This window comes from Silene latifolia, chromosome Y (assembly GCF_048544455.1).
Source record: "Silene latifolia isolate original U9 population chromosome Y, ASM4854445v1, whole genome shotgun sequence".
Lineage (NCBI taxonomy): Eukaryota > Viridiplantae > Streptophyta > Magnoliopsida > Caryophyllales > Caryophyllaceae > Silene > Silene latifolia.
The window spans coordinates 142,850,976-142,870,300 of record NC_133538.1 but is presented as its reverse complement, the minus strand read 5'-3'; the positions used below and the strand labels follow the sequence as shown (position 1 = coordinate 142,870,300).

Genomic DNA, 19,325 nt, shown 5'->3' with positions numbered 1-19,325 from the left:
ATTGCCTTGGAGTTTAATTTGTTATTCACTACCTCGGGAAACCGGGATGGTAACAGTTCGGTTTATTAGGGAATGTCTTGCCAAAGGCTCCTTCATAAACCGGGGTGTTACAGAAGTAATGACCAAATGTTCCTTTTGGATAACTTATAAAGTATGTTTTGACCGATCGCGGGCCGAGCTTATCCTCGTGTCTCCACTTGACATAAGCCTCGCAGCCCAAACCCGAATAAAGGACAAGTTAGGTACCGTTCCCTTCCACATTTCATATGGAGTCTTGTCGACAGCTTTAGTCGGACTTCGGTTAAGTATAAGAGCAGCTTACAAAAGAGCAAAACCCCATAATGAATCAGGTACTACCGTGTGACTCATCATGGATCGAACCATGTCAAGTAATGTTCGATTTCTCCGTTCGGACACACCATTTAATTGAGGTGTTCCAGGTGGAGTTAACTGTAAAACGATTCCACAGTCTTTAAGGTGTTGATCAAACTCATTTGAAAGATATTCGCCGCCCCGATCTGAACGGAGTGCTTTAACCTTTCTACCCAGTTGGTTCTCAACCTTATTCTGGTATTCCTTGAATTTCTCAAAGGACTCACTTTTATGCTTCATTAAGTAGACATATCCGTATCTACTCAAATCGTCCGTGAAAGTGATAAAATATCTATAGCCATCTCTAGCGGTAATTGACATAGGTCCACAAACATCAGTATGTATGAGTCCTAATAGGTCACTAGCGCGCATTCCAACACCTTTGAAAGAAATTCGAGTCATTTTTCCAATGAGACATGATTCACACGTGCCATATGTAGAAAATTCGAATGCGGGAATAGTCCCATTATCGACGAGTTTCTTCATGTGTTTCTCATTTATGTCTCCCATTCGATAGTGCCATAGATAGGTTTGATCTTTGTCACCAACCTTTAATTTCTTATTATTCACGTGTAATACTTCCGTGGTTTGATCTAAGATGTGAATTCCATTCATGGAAACTGCTTTGTCATATATCATTTCATTGAAAGAGAAAATACAGCTATTATCCTTTATTAAAAATGAAAATCCGTCTTTATCAAGTACGGAAACTGAAATAATGTTCTTAGACAAACTAGGTACATAGTAACAGTTATTTAAAAATAACTCAAAACCACTAGGGAGTTGGATTACATATATTCCCTTCGAGACAAAGAAGAACTCTAGCTCCATTCCCGATCACTGGTCCACATCACCCTTTCCGAGAGGTGTGATGTTTCTTAGGCCCTGCAAATGATTACACAGATGAGAACCACAACCAGTATCAAGTACCCAAGTTCCGAAACTTGCATGGTTAATCTCAATCATATGAATATAAGATGACATACCAACAGGAACGACGCGACCTGCTTTAATGTCCTCACGATACACGGGACAGTTCCTCCTCCAATGTCCATTCTTGTGACAATGGTGGCACTCAATGTCACCGCCCTTGCTCTTTGCCTTGCCCTGTGAGCCACTAGTCTCACCAGGCCCACTCTTACCATTTCCTGGCTTCTTGAATTTCGGCTTACCTACAGTTAGGTCAATGAGAATGCTCTCACTGATTTTGCAATCAAGTGCCACCAACTTCTCGACATTCTCAATCATGTTAAGAATGTGTGGGCTAACCGGTTGGCCCTTTTGGAGTTTCGTATCAAAGAAGCGACAGGTATGCTCATAAGTAACGATTCTCGGTGCTTTTGAGAACTCGTTAGTGAGCGTGGTGAAAATCTTGTTCTCACCTTGGGCAATGAAGCGTCTCTGCAAATTGGTTTCCATTGCAAAGATGAGTACGTTCTGTATCGCACCCGCTTCCATAACGAAATCACTATAAGCAAGTGACTCGTTAACTCCCGCATTGGGGCCTGGGTTTACCGGTATTGGCTCAGTTAAGTACTTGAGCTTACCGTCAGCAATGGCAGATTCCGTAGTGCCGCCTCCCGATCCCGCAAAGTTGGACCCATCATTTTTCAGATCGCGTGTACTTGATTCATGTTGTCCATAAAAACTTTCACCAGACTCGCGTCCAAGTGTGGCACTAGGCATTGGGATTTTGTTATTTCCAGCCATTTGTTGTAACAGTAATGTAAACGTGTTCTACACTGCGAAAAGAAGAATAAATAATAAGCATGTGCATCGATTTTAATTTAAGTCTAATGATCTAATGTCATAACGCGAAGACTCAAGCATTTATACAATTGACCATCCTCAAGAATTATATAAATGATCCCAAGACTCAATTATCTGTAAATTGATAAACCAACCTTTTGGCTAATTCTATCATTAGAATTCTTGGTCGATAAATTTACTCAGAAATTCTATCTTTAGTCCATCATAATCACGAGAAACTCTTCGGACTATGATGTTGAGGTAAACTAAGTCAACACAAACTACTTATCCAACGTAGAAGGGGTCATATTATGCCTACCGACGAAGAAGGGATTCATAGTTGTTTGCCCTTATAAAGACTAATCTCAATTTCCGTTTTAGTGGAAGATCCCATCAACTTTATTTTAATTCATTTAAGTGAACTAATATCTAGCATGCGAGAATGAATAAACTAAGGTAATGGCTTAAAAACATGTGACATCTGTATGTCTATGAAAACTAACATACAACCTATATGTGTCAATTTTCATGCATTTTAGTAGTAGGTGGTTTGGTTTTAGGCGGAAAATGATGCATAAACTATCATGTGAATGAAAAGCAATAGGAATGAAAAACGTAAAAGCAATAATAAAGTCCTAGTGTGGCCTATCCTATCAAAATGAACATTAAATACAAGTTTGGAATCCATCCTTGGACCCGAGAAGCTTGTCTCGATGTTCCATCTTGATCCATGTAGCGGGAGTGAGCTCCAATCTCCATCTTTAGTCTTCTTCGAAAATTACAATAAATAAATTTACATAATAAACCTATTTATTACATTCTAATTTCAAACCCAAAAACTAAAGAAAAAAGGAGATCTCATAATTACATAAAAATTATGTTTCCTTCATTACGAAAACATAATTAACTAAGGCCACACTAAGTATTACAAATTACAACCGTTTGCAAAAATGCGTAAATAAATTCATTCAACGATTCATTCAACAAAAGAAAAGCATCAACTAAAAAAAAAATATGCAAGACATAATTCTTTAATTATGAAGGTTAATTTTATCCAAACCACCTATTTAATTGATCAAATTAAGTGAAAATTCCTCAATTAATCACATTAATTTTAATCTTAATTCATATTAAACTTGTAGTATGAATCAAATCCATCAATATTTTAAACTGGTTTAAAATAATTAGGTATCTATGAATTATGAACCGCTTCACAATTATTTGTCATACATTGCAAATTTAATGTATAATCATAATTGGCCATAAAAACAAAATAAAAACCCTTTTTTTTTCTTTTTGAGGCTCGGCAAAACAGAAAAAAACAGGAAATTTTTTTTTTTTATAAACAATGCTCTCGGCAAAAAAAAACAAAACAGTCCGGTTTTTTTTTCTTTTTGCGGTTTTTCTGTAAAAACCAAACAAAACAATTTTTTTTTTTTATAATCTGGCTACTGTGAACAGTAACCGAAACACACAAAAAAAAAATTTTCACGGCTCAAATAAAACAAGAACCCTAATGCCTCTTTTATGTCTCTTTTCCGAACAAAAAATTCGATGAAGGAAATCATTTATAGTTGCTATTAGAACATGATTAGCATATGAATTAATAAAACATGATTAATCGTATATGCCAAAAACTATATAGAAATAACAAATTTCTATATCATCGACATGACGATTCCATTTACAATTTTAACTTAATCTTCATTAAATCAAAAAACTACCAATTTATCATATGTTTATATTAACTGATTAAACAACAATATGAAAAATCGAAATGGAAATAATCATCAAAAACAAGAGCATAAACTCGGCAGAAAAAAAAACAAATCGGCAAAAAAAATTTAAACCGAAACCCTAATTTTTTTTCGAAACCCCTATATTGTTTACAAACAATTTTATGAAAATCATCAAAATTAAAATTCATGGCCTTGGCTCTGATACCACTTGTGGGATTTATCTGTATGCATCCCTTTAAAATTAAGGATTATAACGAATTATAAAGTGATGATTACGAGTCATAAAACTAAATTGCATAAACAAAAGCATAAAGGATTAAGAAATAACCTTCGATCCTAGCAAAAACGGCCTAAGAACAATATCAAAGTTGATATTCGCCTATCAGTTGCACCCAAGACGATATGAGATATGCCCTTGTTCTTTTGCTAGAATCGATCCCTCAAATTTTCTGTAAAATTAGGGTTTTGTGTTTTGTTGAGATGAGAGGCAAGAATGAGTTGAAAAATTAGGTTAGAAAATTAACCCCTCTCTCTTCCTCTTAAACCGTGTATGAGGGAAGAGGAATAGGGTTTTTTTTTTCTTCTTATTTTCGGCCCACATACCGAAATAATAAGGGGTATAATTTCCATATTTTCGGTTATTCCAAAAATGTATAAAATGTGTTAAATATAAATTGTCATCTAGTGAGGATCGATCCCATAACCTCTTGGTTTGAGTAGCCTTACTATTACCATTATGACACATTCATCTTGTTGATTAAATATAACCGATTACATTTAATTACGAATTAATATATTAATTCGTCCATGCTTAACATTATATATACATTAATTAAATATAACTTATTATATTCAATTTACGAATTGACAGTTAATTCGTCTCAACTAATATTATTTAATCGGCATTAAATAATCGTCTCATCAACACATTGACTAACTGTTTAGTCATATAAGGCATCAATGTGATTATATTTTCATACAATCACATTTCTCAAACACATCCTTTAGGTGTGACCTTTAGGGACCAGTTGATCACCGCCATCTATATGATAATAACGTCAAACTTTCTAGCAAATCAACCGTTATTAGGTAATCGTTAATCAACTGATTAAATACGAAGTATACCCTTGTGAACCTGTAAGAGATTTACAAATGTTATCACACTAATTTGTGGAAGACACAAGCTCCAACAGTTTGGTGGGGAGGACATGAGTTATATGTGGTTATGATGAATAGTGAAAAAAAAAAGAAAAAAAAAAGGATGATGGATGATGGATGAGCTTATCGAGACAGGGAAAATGTTTTGTGAGATGTGGTGAGTGATATAATCATGAGTTGGAGTAATGTAAAGGTAAGTGTATATGGACAATGGGTGATGTAAGTTAATGGAACGTGAGAATGAAAAGATTGAAATGAGGGATGCAAATGGTGGTAACTTGGGATGTTTAAGGATTATGAAGGTAGTTATAACTGGGTTGGTTAAGAATATATGTAATGGAAAGGTCGTTGTAGATAGATGGAAAAGAATGGTGTATAAAGAGCTTAGATTGAGTTATGTCGTGACGTGGATTTGTAGATAGTGAGTGAGTTTGGAAATTTGGTTTATTAAGAGGTGAACCTAGTGTGTGATTTCCTTGGGCAATTAACGGTATGAAATGAGTTTTGGTTTCTAGAGGCGAAAAAAAGTGCTTGTGTGGACGGGTTGGTGACAAGGGTGAGTGATAGCATGATGAGAGAAGATCCATGGTAAGAAAGAGTGAGATGGTACTGATATGAAATAAAGGGATTTGAGATTTGGAGCAATGAGAAGGTAACTGGAGCACTAAAGAGTTAAGTAGAAGGAATGAGGAGTTGAATTGTTAATTGATTTTGTCGAGTATAAAAACAAAAGAATGAGGGGAGTAAACTAGGAGAATGTTGACCGGAGTTATGTGATATAGAAGTAAGGAATCTTCGAGATGTATGATACTATTATAAGGATGCGAGTTAAAGGTTATATAGGAGTTTCAGGACAACATGTTAGTCATGAGTTTCGAAGAATTAAGAGGAGTAAAAGTTGGTAAAGTATTGACACGATGTGAGATTTTGGTGGTGAGTTGGGTGACGATGTAATTAATGACAGAATCGGGATGAATGTTCAGGTAATTTTTGTGGATGGACTTAATGTTTGATATTTGGGATGTCAACCGAAGATGGGAAAGAAACCGTGATATTTAGAGATGAGTGTAAGAGATTTGCTATACGAACAATGGTGGTATTGTGGTGTTGTCACTAGTGGTTAAGGGTGATGATAGATAAGAAAGATAATAATTCTAAAGAGGTTGATTTTGTAGAGGCTCGATTGATATGTACGGTTGTGAGAAATTATAAGATGTGGTCATAGGAGGCGGTTGCTAGTAGTGGAGTATTAGCGGTATGGTTATATTTGGCAGGAAGTGATGGTTATGCGAATGGGAGAATGTGTTATGAGGGGCATGCGATTTAAGCTCGGACGAGAGAGAACCTTTATCAAGTGGTAACTTACGTGATTAGGATTGACTAGTTGGATGTGATTACATAAAAGTATTCATGATATATGTTTATTCCGTGAAATGGTAGGGATGATATTCATAAGGTTCTTATCTGTTTATTCCGTTTAATATGTTGCGTTGTGATCTAGTAAAGCGGTTTTGAGTAAGTTTTCTTATCCAGGAAGTTATATGAGTCAGTGGTTATGTGGTTGTTGTGCCTCGGGTGGTGATCCGGGCACAATACTTCATGTTGTGATGCGGGTATTTTCGGCTGCGGTGTGGCTGTTGGTGACGGTGTTGCGATGCCGTTATCGGTTGTGGTGGAGTAGGTCGGATGATTACGTTTTCGAAAGAGTATACTAGTTATATATATTGGTGTTTTGTTTACTGTTGTTTCTTGTGAGTTTCATTTGGACATATAGACTGTTGTTTTGTTTATTGATGTTTTTTGCTAGTTTTGGCTTGGGAGTGAGGGTAGTGTATGATATGGAAGAGAGTTGCGCATGTGGTTGTGGTTGTCATGGTATAGTAATATTCTGTTGATGGGACACAGTTGTGAGAGGTGGTTAGAATACTTTTGATCTTGTATTATATGAGGCATTGGTGGACATAGTTGTGGCAAGAGTTTTGTGAAACATGTGTGCTGAGCTAGAAGCGGCAAGTGGTTCGTAATATTTATTGGGACAGTGAGTATACAGTGTTGGGAATTAATATCATGTTAAGTTATGAATGAGTTTTGCGGTAATGAAAGAAAGGAACTTGAGGATCTAGTATGAGTTTGGGTAATAAGTGTGGAGCGTGAGTTATGCTTTTGGAGATAGGTGCTTTACATAGAAGAGTATGTCGTTTAGAGGAGTATGTCGTTTTACAATAATGTGGAAGAATTGGAGTATTGGTTATGCTAAGGATTTTGTGGTATAGGTTAGGTGGTGTGCCGAATGAACTGAGGTATGAGAACTGTTTAAGTAAGAGAGCCTTGGAAATAGGAATGGTTATAGGTCTTGAAGTTATAGACGGTTATCGTTGACATGCAGTGGTGATAAGGATAATGAGAAGATATAGCTAAGGATCTAGTATTAGTGAGTTACGAGGACGTAACATTTATCTTAAGTAGAGTAGGATGCGGCAAAGAGAGTTCGATGGTTATACATGTTGTAGTAGATTTGGAAGTTTGAGTCTTGGTGGAGAATAAAGAATGGATTATTTTGTGGTTGATATTGTTAAAAGGTCATGGCCGTGCTTGTAGTAGTGATGATGTTTATGAGTTCGATAGTGTTGACAGTTGGATGATGATGTTATGAGTGGGAGTAAACTTCGGGGATGAAGTTCCTTTTTAAGAGTGGTAGAATGTAACATTCCGTTTGATGTTTATGAGTCTCTTGATATTGGATTTTCTAGTGGATAATATGTAGTGAGACCAAGCTAGCGACGTTGGTGGATGGTATTTGGAAGTATATGGAGTTAGTGTCGAGAGACTATAATGTGGTGGATACGATATCGTGAGCCATGTTGTGGATCTAGGCTTAGTTGGTGGAGTTGGTGTTAAGAGTTCATGTGATATCGTGAGCCATGTTGTGGAGCTAGGCATAGTTGGTCGAGTTGGTGTTAAGAGTTCATGTTTTATAGGTTGGGGTTTCGTTTTTAGTTCTTAGTTGCGTTGTTGTGTCTTGATCGAGTTAGTATGTTTGTTTTGAGTATGGGTTGAATTTCGGGGACGAAGTTCCTTTTAAGGAGGGAAGACTGTAATACTACGGTTTTCTATGTCTTTGGGTACTCTATCGAGTGGGGCTTACTCTATCGAGTAAGTGAGTTTTGGTTACGAATCAGTAGTCTGTCTGATGGGTACTCGATCGAGTATGTGTGGCACTCGATCGAGTAGGAGGCACTCGATCGAGTAAGTAACTTACTCGATTGAGTAAGTTACTTTTTACGGGTTAATTGCCGGGGTTTGATAGCAACGCGAGAAGATTATAAAAATATTTTTTGTCATTTCTTTTTCACTCTTACTTCATTCTAAACTTTTCACAAGAGAACACAAGTTACGTAGCCTTCCCTTCTCACATTGCTATCAAATCCTAAGGGCTAGAATCGTCGGATCGTTGAGTTCTTTACGCCGTTGAGACTGCCGCATTGTGGGTAAGATCCTTGTACAGTTTTTATGTCGTTTCATTGAGTTTGGTTGAAACCCTAATTAGGTATTTTGGGGGTTTTTAGGTGTATGATGTGTATTAGATAGTGATTGTATGATTGTGTGATTATAGGAGGTGGTTGCGTTGAAGAACGGTTTTGATTAGTTGATTGTGACGATCTTGGTGATTTGCTTATTCCAGGTAGGGTTTCCCTACTCAGTTATTAACTATAGCTCTATCTAACTGACAATGTCTATTATTCGTTCCATCCTGCCCATTATCATAGGTAAACTAATAACCTTCAAAAATTAAGTCTCAAAAGCCAATCTCATCGAGCATGTCCCTAAAATTATCCATCTGCCATTGCGCTCTATTACCCCCTTTCATCTCATTAGAAAACAAAATTTCATTAAAATCTCCAAAACATAACCAAGGTTCCTGCGACTTAGACGTAAGAATCTGTAACAGTTGCCAAGAAATATATCTATCCTAAACAGCAGGCCACCCGTGGAACCCTGTAACTCTTATAATCGAGCCCCCAAGATCAACATACATATCCATGTAATGCACTGATGCTGACCGAAGAGTACAAACTACCTCCCTACGCCAAAGAAATGCTATTCCACCTGATCTGCCCTCACTATCCACCGCCAGACACTCATATCCCTCAAACTGTTTCGAAATTTTAATCATATCATGACTATTCAATTTAGTTTTAGATAAGAACAAAATAGTCGAGGCCTCCAGTCGGATGAGGTTCCAAAGACCGCCTACTGCATCGGGGTTGCCCAGCCCCCTACAGTTAAGGCTCAAACAATTCATTGGGCCGGGCGGGGGTGAGCCAAGTCAACCTCCGCCTCAGATATATGCACATCCCTGTGAATTAGACCCTTCTTCGGATTAAGAATCATATCATCATCTCCATCCTCCCTACCCCGCTTAGAATTCTCATCGGAATTTCCAGCCCTCTCATTTTGATCTGTCTCCACCCTTTTTACCAATCGTCTCCATGTTCGACCCTCCTTTAGGATTAAATCCTTGGATGCAGTCCCAGCCTCACTTTCCTCCACACACCTCACTTTAGCCACGGTCTCCTCCACATCCATGCTATTTAAATCCCTTGAACCCGGAGGTATACATCTAGCCACCACAATCCTCCTATCCTCTCCCCCCCTTCTCTCATCTGGCATCACCACCATCACCTGCGACTTACCCCCCCCCCCCTCCCGTATTCCTCTCGAGCCCTCGTACATTAGCCTTCTTCGTCAATTTATTAGTTAGGGCAATAACTTGCAATCTCGTTATCATCTTCTCCACCTCATCATCCTCCTTCCTCTGATATTCATCTGCAGCCCCTCTTCTCCTATCTTCTACTTCCGGACAATCCTTCTCCATATATACTCGCACAATTCATCTCGGTGGAGACCTTAAATCATCTTCATAAACTAGCTCTTCTGAATCATTAGAACCGCCATCACAATCCTTCTCTCCATGGCCTAATACCCTGCAACCATAACAATCCGTTAGCAACCTCTCATGTTTCACTTTGAACGTCAAAACACGATCATTCGGCATACGTATTTCAACATATTTTTTCAAGGGCTTTCGAACATCATGAAGGACTCGAAAGCGCACTGCACTTTCAAGCTCCGGCAGTGGTGCCTCATCAACCTGAACAAAACCTCCCAGTTGAGCAACAATTCTCCTTAGGTTAGCAACATTCGATCGTCATTTGAGGGGGAGATCGTAAACATGCGCCCAGATTGGCAAATTATGCAAAATAGTATCCATCATCCTCCCTTCTAGAATTGGTTCATTGAGACACCATACAAATTTATCGAAGTGTCATGATTGTCCATCAAAAACTTTCAATTTATTCCTGTCCTCTGATGCGTGCCTTTTTGACGTATTTATTTACATATTCGGCACGAATTTTTATAAGTTTAATTGTTTATTTCACTCGTTTTTCCTCCCGTATTTGCTACTTTGGTGCATTTCGTGCTCCATGTAGGTTCGAGACTCACTTATACATTTATAAGCCAAATCCGTTTAACAATGGAATAAGAAAGGAGTTAGAAGAGTTTCAGACGAGTTTGACAAGGCGAGAATGGATTTTTGTTTACTTGGTATGCATGCTTGAGGAGATAATCAACTTCAATTTTGTGCCCAATGCTCATGTCGCCCGACTTAGAGGTTATGTCGTCCAACGTGTTTGCCAAGTAGAGCGACCAATACTCCATGTGGTCGACACAGCAGCAATCACAAAGCAGCGATCATAAAGAAGAGCAGCATGTGTCGGCCGACTTATGACTCGTTGTCGGTCGACCACCATGTATTTTTTGGTAGACACAGTGGAGAGCCAAAGCACGACATCAGCCCTATGTCTACCGACTTTAGATTTGTGTCGGTCGACTTTAGTCTATCTTTCGCTAGACTTCCTCCATATTGTCGACAAGCTATCTTATTTTATTTCTTTTATTTGGGCTTTACTATAAAAAGCATCAGGGTAATCCCAAAATTAGGTTACGCTATAGTTATTCAGTTAGACTTTTCTCTCAAGAACTTTTAGCAGTAAAAACTCCATTAGCTTTCTCTCTCTCTCTCTCTCTCTCTCTCTCTCTCTCTCTCTCTCTTACTGTTCACATATTCACCCATTTTATTTTTCTTCATCTCGCCCTCTCCATCTCCATCTTCCCCTCCCCCTCTCCATCTCCTTGACTGGTTCACTGCTTTATCTTTGTACCTCTCACCCTCTCCTTATCCCACTCCTCTACCACTCCTTTGCTTTTAGTATCTTTACTATTAACTTAATTGGTAATATGCAGAGGGCCCCTGGTTAAACAAAAGGTGATAAACTCAAGGGAAGACTTACCCCAGATCTTCCGACGCTGACATTAATACTTTAATGGCTGACTAAGTGGCAAAGTGACGAACATGACAACAACATACCTAAGATCAATACAGGTAATGGCGTCCTTCTGTTGAAGAATTTGTGTTTTCTATTTTGACTGTTTTTCGCCATGTAGACCAGTCTCATTCTTCACACCTATGCTCCTATATGGTCATCACTCCTCCTTAATCGGGGCTTCTCCTTTTATCTTTTCCATGAGGTGCGTAATTAGTCCTATTGCTTCTAGCTTTTCTTTATTTCTATTGTTTAGTGGCATGTGTAATATTCATCTTTCATTGCTTCAAATCATTAAAATGTTTAGATAAAGGAAGGAAACATGACGGGAAATAGAAAACATCATCACGATCAATCAACAAATAAAACTTCTATCTTAAGAACCCATCAACAAAACATTTAACAAAAAACTTCTATCGTGTTAACCCATCAACAATTCCGATAATTTTATATGTAGCCTCCACTTTAAAAATCTCTAATCTCTATCCTTAGCTAGAAAATATCATGACAATCAATCAACAAAACAAATAAAACATTAATCGAAGGGCAAGAGGAACTATATTTAGGAAATTGAAATAGAGATTAAAGAGTTACCGAAAGAACGCAAGAAGAGCAATAAAATGCCACAATCACAGTCAGTGATGTTCTATAGGCAGCTTTGTAACACAATTCAAAATAATAGTGTGTTTAGATCTGCATTCCGCCTTGCTATAACAATGCCTTTTATCGTTGTCAGGCGTCGTTTATTCTCAGGAACTTCCTACTCATACACATAAACATCCCCATAAGAACACACGAAGCACTTTCACATAGCTGATAAAGAATTCACCCGAGTTATGTAAACTGTAAAGAACACACGAAGCGCTTTCACATAGCACTATAGCAGAGCCCATTAGGGTTGTAACACAATTCAAAATAATAGTGTGTTTAGTCCTGCATTCCGCCTTGCTATAACAATGCCTTTTATCGTTGTCAGGCGTCGTTTATTCTCAGGAACTTCCTGCTCATACACATAAACATCCCCATAAGAACACACGAAGCACTTTCACATAGCTGATAAAGAATTCACCCGAGTTATGTAAACTGTAAAGAACACACGAAGCGCTTTCACATAGCACTATAGCAGAGCCCATTAGGGATCACCTAGGAGTCAGGAGCCCTCACTCGCCAGACTCGGAGGTCTCATCGCTTCGGTGAATCACATGAGCCCTAATTATAAAAGACAAGCCAGTGCCACTATCTTTAGCATTGAAATTAAACTGGCACCGTCTTGCATTATTTTGCAGTGCTTATGGATAAAGAAAAAAATTTAGTGAACGGAAGAAAAGGGTTCTGATTTCAATTGTTTGAATATGAGTTGGGTAACAATATGAAGGGAAGAGGATTTTAAAAAAGGGATTTGGAAATGAACTTGAAGATGAAAATGAAAAAATAAGAGGCCTGGATCACCTTTCATCAATTGATCTCCTCTTTTGCATTTTATTCACAAAAATCACATTCCCTGGTGAATTGAAAACTTTAAAATTTATAAATCCCAATGTATAAAATCATTTGCTTATTAACAGCTTAGAACCGAGATGTTTGGCAGCGCCCAACATTCAGAATACGGTAGATATGCACTGCTTGCTCTCATTCATGACTTTTGATATAAAATAGCAAATTTTAAAGTCAACTTACAAGTGCTTTTCTTGTAGCTGTATAAGAAATTCATGTTAATCCATCGCCCAGAAAACAAGAGAAACTGCTTTGTCCGACATATTGCCTGAAGTGAAATACAAAATCAAAGGAAGTAGACAAACAACATATAAAAAAAAGTCGCATGTGTTGTATAAAAGCTAAAAATATCAATGGAATGAATATGACAGCATAAGTGCCATCAGAAAGGGTGCATATTGAGAAATAAGACGACATAGCAGCGTGGTTAGTGGCCAGTATACCGCAAGCCTGAAATCGAAGAAGAGAAAGTTACATAAACATATAGGAGGAATGACAATACACAGCAACCAAGAAGTGTAACACTTAAGAGGGGGCATGCATTCAGTACGAATAAGATACATAATAGGTATGAATACCTACTTGAATTTGCCTTTTGCACCCCCACAAAAACCACAAATCATTATTTTCAAACAAGACAGTTATACGACTCGACTTGATAGACAACCAAGCATGTCTCACACTTTTCAAGAGAGGATAGACTGCTCAACAGCCCATCCTGAGTGCAAGTGTGGTATGGTCCGCCACTGCCAAGAAATCAATCTATACACAATATCGTGGACATATATACTTAAAATATGATGAAGCTACAAACAAAAAAGTTTTAAAGTTCAACAAACTGATCTCAAATATACATTCATAAAATTATAGCTCCGTAGTACGGAGTACTTAGCATCCGATTGACAAGATCCTGAATATGACATGGGAATGACAAGGATTACTTCTAAGTCCAAGGTGTTTTAAACTGGTGGAAACATTTCCTATGGTTTCAGGTAACTCTCCTGAAAAACTGTTCGACCTGAAATCTATGACTTGTAAATTGTGACGGTTAACTAATGAGCTAATATAGTAGATGTCACTTGTACCGAGTAGGGGTCTCCGGCAAGGGGATCCGTTGTCTCCATATCTTTTTATTCTCTGTGCTGTGGTTATGTCTAGCTTGCTTAGACGGGCGGTTGAGAACAACTCTATACATGGGATTCACATTGCGCCTATGGCTCCGGTTATTTCACACCTTTTATTTGCCGATGATAGCATATTTTTCGTCAAAGCGAATGAGGGAGAAGCGCTGCGAATTAAAGCAATCATTAATAGCTATGAGATGGCTTCGGGACAAATGGTTAATTTCGATAAGACAACGGTATCTTTTAGCAAAGGCACAAGTGCGAGGAGAAGGGAGCGTATTACGGAGGTTTTGGGGGTTCGGGCTGTTGATACTCAAGAGAAATACTTGGGCCTACCTACGGTGGTAGGGCATTCGAAGCAGGTGGTTACTAAAATTATCAGGGACAAGCTAAGTAAGAAGTTGCAAGGATGGCGAGGAATGTTACTCAGTAAGGCGGGTCGGGAGGTTCTGATAAAGGCAATCGCCCAATCTATCCCGACATATGCGATGAGTGTCTTCAAATTACCGGCTAATTTTTGCGATGAATTACGGTCTTTGGTCTCGAATTTCTGGTGGGGCTCGAAGGATGGGAAGAAGAAGATGGCTTGGGTCGCTTGGGACAGAATATGTCTTCCAAAAGCGAAAGGAGGGCTCGGGTTTAGAGATTTTAATAAATTCAACGCCGCTCTATTAGGCAAGCAAGCATGGAGATTAATGAATGAGGAGGAATCTCTGATGGTGCGCGTTTTAAAAGCGAAATACTTCCATGGGCAATCTTTTATGGAGTCAGAGTTAGGACCCAATCCAAGTTATACTTGGCGGAGTATTTGGGAAGCTAAGGAGGTGGTGAAGTTGGGAGCAAGGAAGCGGATAGGGGATGGGCTGGACACAAGAATATGGCTCGATCCGTGGATACCTGATACGAAATCACGACGAATCCTATCTCCCCGAGGGAATGCAGAAATCGACATGCGAGTGGCAGAGCTGCGAGAAGAAGGAACAACTCGATGGAACAAACAATTGGTAAGTACTCTGTTTTTACCTTTCGAAGTGGAAAGAATTCTTAGTATTCGGCTAAGTGATAGAGTGCACAAGGATGGATGGTGTTGGGACTTAACAAAGGATGGCAATTATTCGGTTAAGACAGCTTATCGAAAATTGGCCGAGGAGGTGGGAGATGATGGTGAGCAATCTGATTACGCCCGTGAAAAATGGCTCTGGAATAGGATTTGGAAGGTGCCGGTTCTTCCCCGTATCAAAGTTTTCTTTTGGCAGCTGTGTAACGATGCGATTGCCACAAAACGGAATATAGCAAGGCGGATTAATGGTGCGGATGATAGTTGCCCATTGTGTTGTTATGACGTGGAAACTTATTTCCACGTTGTAAGGGGATGTGGGTGGGTGGAAGGGGTTTCGGAGGGGTTGGGGTTGGAGATGATGGAGGTCACAGGGTTTGAGCGGGTGAGGGAGTGGGTGGAGGTAACTATGAGAGAAGCGGGGGAGAGGGAGTGGGTGAATTTGATGTGTGGATGTTGGGCCATTTGGGAAGCACGGAACAAAACGGTGTTTGAAGGTAGGAGGTGGTGCGCTGCTGGTGTTATTCGAAGAGTGAAGGAGCTTGTGGAGGAGATGAGGGAGGGAGGAAGAGTAGAGAGAGGGAAAGAGAGGCAGGTGGAAGAAGAAGAGAGGTGGCAGAGACCAAAACCGGGTTGGTACAAAATAAATGTTGATGCGGGTTGGTCTGAGGGTGCTGGGTTGGGTCTCGGAGCAGTGTGTCGAGATGAGACGGGGACAGTGCTGTGGGGGGCGGTGTGGCAGAAACGTGCTCAACGGGACATGGCAATGTTGGAGGCAGAGGCGGTGCTATTGGGGTTGAAGGAAGCTCGACGTGCAGGACTTTCGCGCATTATAGTCGAAAGTGACTGTCTAACAGTTGTGGAAGACTTAAAGAAGAGAAAGTGCGGCAGGAGTGATATTGGCTTGGTCTATGACGATATTTACGATTTATGTTTGTCTTTTTCAGATGTTGATTTTGTGTTTGCTAGACGGTCTTGTAATAGGGTAGCACACGAGCTTGTCCATGTGCGTCCTTGGGTAGCAGGCACTCGGTTTTGGCTGAGTGCTCTCCCACCATACATTAATGATGTTGCGACGTCGGATATTGGTAATTTAATATTATATAACCCTTGTGGTTTTATTTCAAAAAAAAAAATATAGTAGATGTCACCTGTAAGGTGATTATTACTAAGGCCTAAAAACTCCAGATTATGGAGGTTTCTGAAACCTTCGAGGAACCCTCCCTGTGAAATCATTACCACCCAGTTCAATTAAATTGCTTTGCTTAAATAATTTTAAAGCAGCCGGGATCCTTTTAACTATATTCCAAAATAAATATTCACAGCACAACACACACATCACAGGCAAAAAACAATTCACAAAGCAAGCCAAGTAATTTGGTATCAGTGAACATGAACCGTCATAAAGCACCACTATCGTATTTCGGCTTCGAAAAACTAACTGTGCAAAACTGCAAAGAGGCCAAGATTGTGCCGAGGTCACTGGTCCAACTGTATTGTCCGGATTAGAAACAGAACTTAAAAATAAAAAATCATAACGTAAATGACTTATTGCTGAATTTGGGGAGTTAAAATGTAGACAGCAAGAAATGATATGGATTTTAGACCTACAGAGAGCGTGTTTCCATAAATCTTGTCTGCATAGACTCTGGTGCCGGATGCCCACTGCTGTAGTTGAACTGAAAAGTTACAGATAAGGTTATAAAAGTTGAATCGGAAGCTAAAATAAGGTAATAGTTGAAAGCAAGACTGACACGTCGAAAGACAAGTGCGCAACTTTATGTTCTCAAGGAGTGGACTCTCCAGAAATAGAGCAAGTTTCTAAACGCAAGTAACATAAAATCCAATAACAAAACAAAAAACTGCAACAGTGTTTGGAAAACTAACAATTTTGTTTATCATCCATGTAGATTTCTACCATAATGGTACGCAAAAACAATTCACCCACCAGAGATTCCAAATGTCAAGCCTTAAAGAAGTATTAGTCACAACACTTTTAAATATGATTACACTCATTCCCTCATAAAATATGTATGCACCACAAGAGTCAAAACTCTCAATGGCCACTTCATACATCTTCACCAGTAAGTATATGTGCCTATTCATAATATTCACTCACAGTATCTTTCTGCTATTACCCATGTACTTTCTCTGTTCCACCCATTTTCTACATTATTTAAAACCCCTTGTATATTTTCACAATGTAATGAAATGGACCAGAGAGGAAGTAAGAAACGACTCTTCATACTTCCCAAGAACCTTGTATCATTACTAAGATGTTAAACAAGCAATCATACGAACTTCAGATGAAATTAATTCAAACTTCAAAAATGATGTGGCTAACAACTCTATGCTGTTCAAGGGTCACAAAATTAAATCTAAGACAGTCATCTCAATTCGTTCAGGATAAGGCAGCATACACCATGACTTCCTTACACCCTGAACTTGTAGATTCAAACTTCCGGGTAATTGTAGTAAGTCACCCTATATCACGGTATCCCGGTACAACTATCCATCAGTTTTTAAGGAGTAACCACTAGCAGAGAGGCATAAGATGACCTGTTTTACAAAGTGTCACTTTATTAGCTCAAAATGCAATTTAGATATGAGAGAGAAACACAACAAGTAGTATAAGAAACGGGAGAAAATCGTGTAAACAGCTCTGTCGCAGTTTAACAGCATCGTCTCAGTTTAGTTACCTTGATGCCCCAGTCATACTCAGGTCCACCAGGATTATGACTTGCACACTCATTATGAAGCCACCATTAGCCTGAAAATACATAAACAAACAAGCGGCTGAGTGATCTGAGAATACAATCTCAGAGATTACCAGTCAAGAAAAATACAAAATCTGCAACCACATAGACATATTTTAAGAAGGTGAAAGAAACAAACCTTCCTCTTCCGAATCACTGCAGATACTGCGGGTGTTGACAGAATACCGTCCCTGCAACCATAAAAATGTCATACTCTTGGGAAAAATAAAAAACAAATATGCTTTTAGCAACAAACTTAGGGTTTGCGAAAAATCGAAAAAACCGAGTTTTTGCGCCGCGTATTATATTGACGGCATGGGGAAAAGATTGAAATATGTTGGAGAGTAATCGTCGTTGCCTATCCACTTCGAATCATCGATGCAGATCAACGTCGCCTAGAATTACAATATTGCAAAAAAATGTTGGAATTCATATATAAATATAAATAAAAAAAGAGAGGGGATTTTAAAGGAGGTGAGAGGTGAGAGGTGAGATGTGAGAGATTCTGAATGAAGGATGTTTTCACTTATGAGAGTGAAGATAATTGTGGTGAGGATTGAGGGAGTGAGGAGTGAGTACCAAAACGCTGAGTTTTGGAAGAGAAATAAGCGGAAACGAAGGCAGAAATTGGAGAGAGAAGGGAGAAAATGTGTGGCTGTGAATATCGAGGGGGGAAAAAGACGGTCAAAGGGAGAAGACCAGAAAGTAAAGTCAAGGGAGTAGCCCGCTAGAAGTTGTTGTAATTCTCATGGGCAGGCAGTGCATTAAGGCCCAAATTGTAGAAAGCAGGGGAAGAGAAGGCCCAACAAATTCATAGGTATGAAACGACCAAGCGTGTGTCATTTAGGACTGTTCAAATGAACAGTGAAATAGCTTGGTGACTTTTGTTATATAGTATTATTATATTACTAAAGATTATCTATGATTTAACCGATTATTTTCAACTCACTTATCATATAAATCGCAATACTTTTGTATCAATCCAAATCTTTAAAATAAGTTATAAATTACAATGTCCTAACTCAAATCTATTAATTTCGTGTCCGATTTGTCTCCTCGTATCAAATCTAATCAACAATTTCCCCCTCTACTACACCTGGATAAGAAACAGGAAAGAGTGAAAAAAGCAGAAGAAAAATGAAAAACTCAACGGAAAAGGGCAAATTATACCATGCACCCAGGAGTATGGTGCATGGTACTCCCTTTTTTTAATTTTTTTCTTATAATAAATAAATCATAAATTTAATAAATTAGAAAATAATAAAAAATATATTATTATTCATAATTTTTATTCCTCTACAAATAGAGATCATATTTGATATGTTTTGTTATTTATTTTATTTTTTCTCACATATTCACATAACGTAATTGACATATTCATATTATATCACATAATTTTTTTCCTTTAATTATTTTGTATTATGCGGTTTTGGTATGAAATTAAACGTTCATGATTATTGTTCAATATATTTGAACCAATAAAATCATAT

The 19,325-nt window shown here is 38.5% G+C and overlaps 1 long non-coding RNA gene across 5 annotated transcripts; it reads right to left on the bottom strand.

Moving 5' to 3' along the window:
- Positions 1 to 12,302: 12,302 nt before the first annotated feature.
- LOC141626912 (uncharacterized) lies at positions 12,303 to 18,074 on the bottom strand. Of its 5 annotated transcripts, none has more exons than XR_012536480.1 (6): positions 17,975 to 18,074; positions 17,779 to 17,849; positions 16,687 to 16,758; positions 13,314 to 13,348; positions 13,082 to 13,166; positions 12,303 to 12,404 (listed from the first exon to the last, which is right to left on the bottom strand). It is a non-coding gene; the product is annotated as an uncharacterized LOC141626912 (long non-coding RNA). The 5 variants fall into 5 exon arrangements; XR_012536479.1 differs by having other exon boundaries at positions 16,691 to 16,758; XR_012536478.1 differs by having other exon boundaries at positions 13,082 to 13,348.
- Positions 18,075 to 19,325: the final 1,251 nt, after the last annotated feature.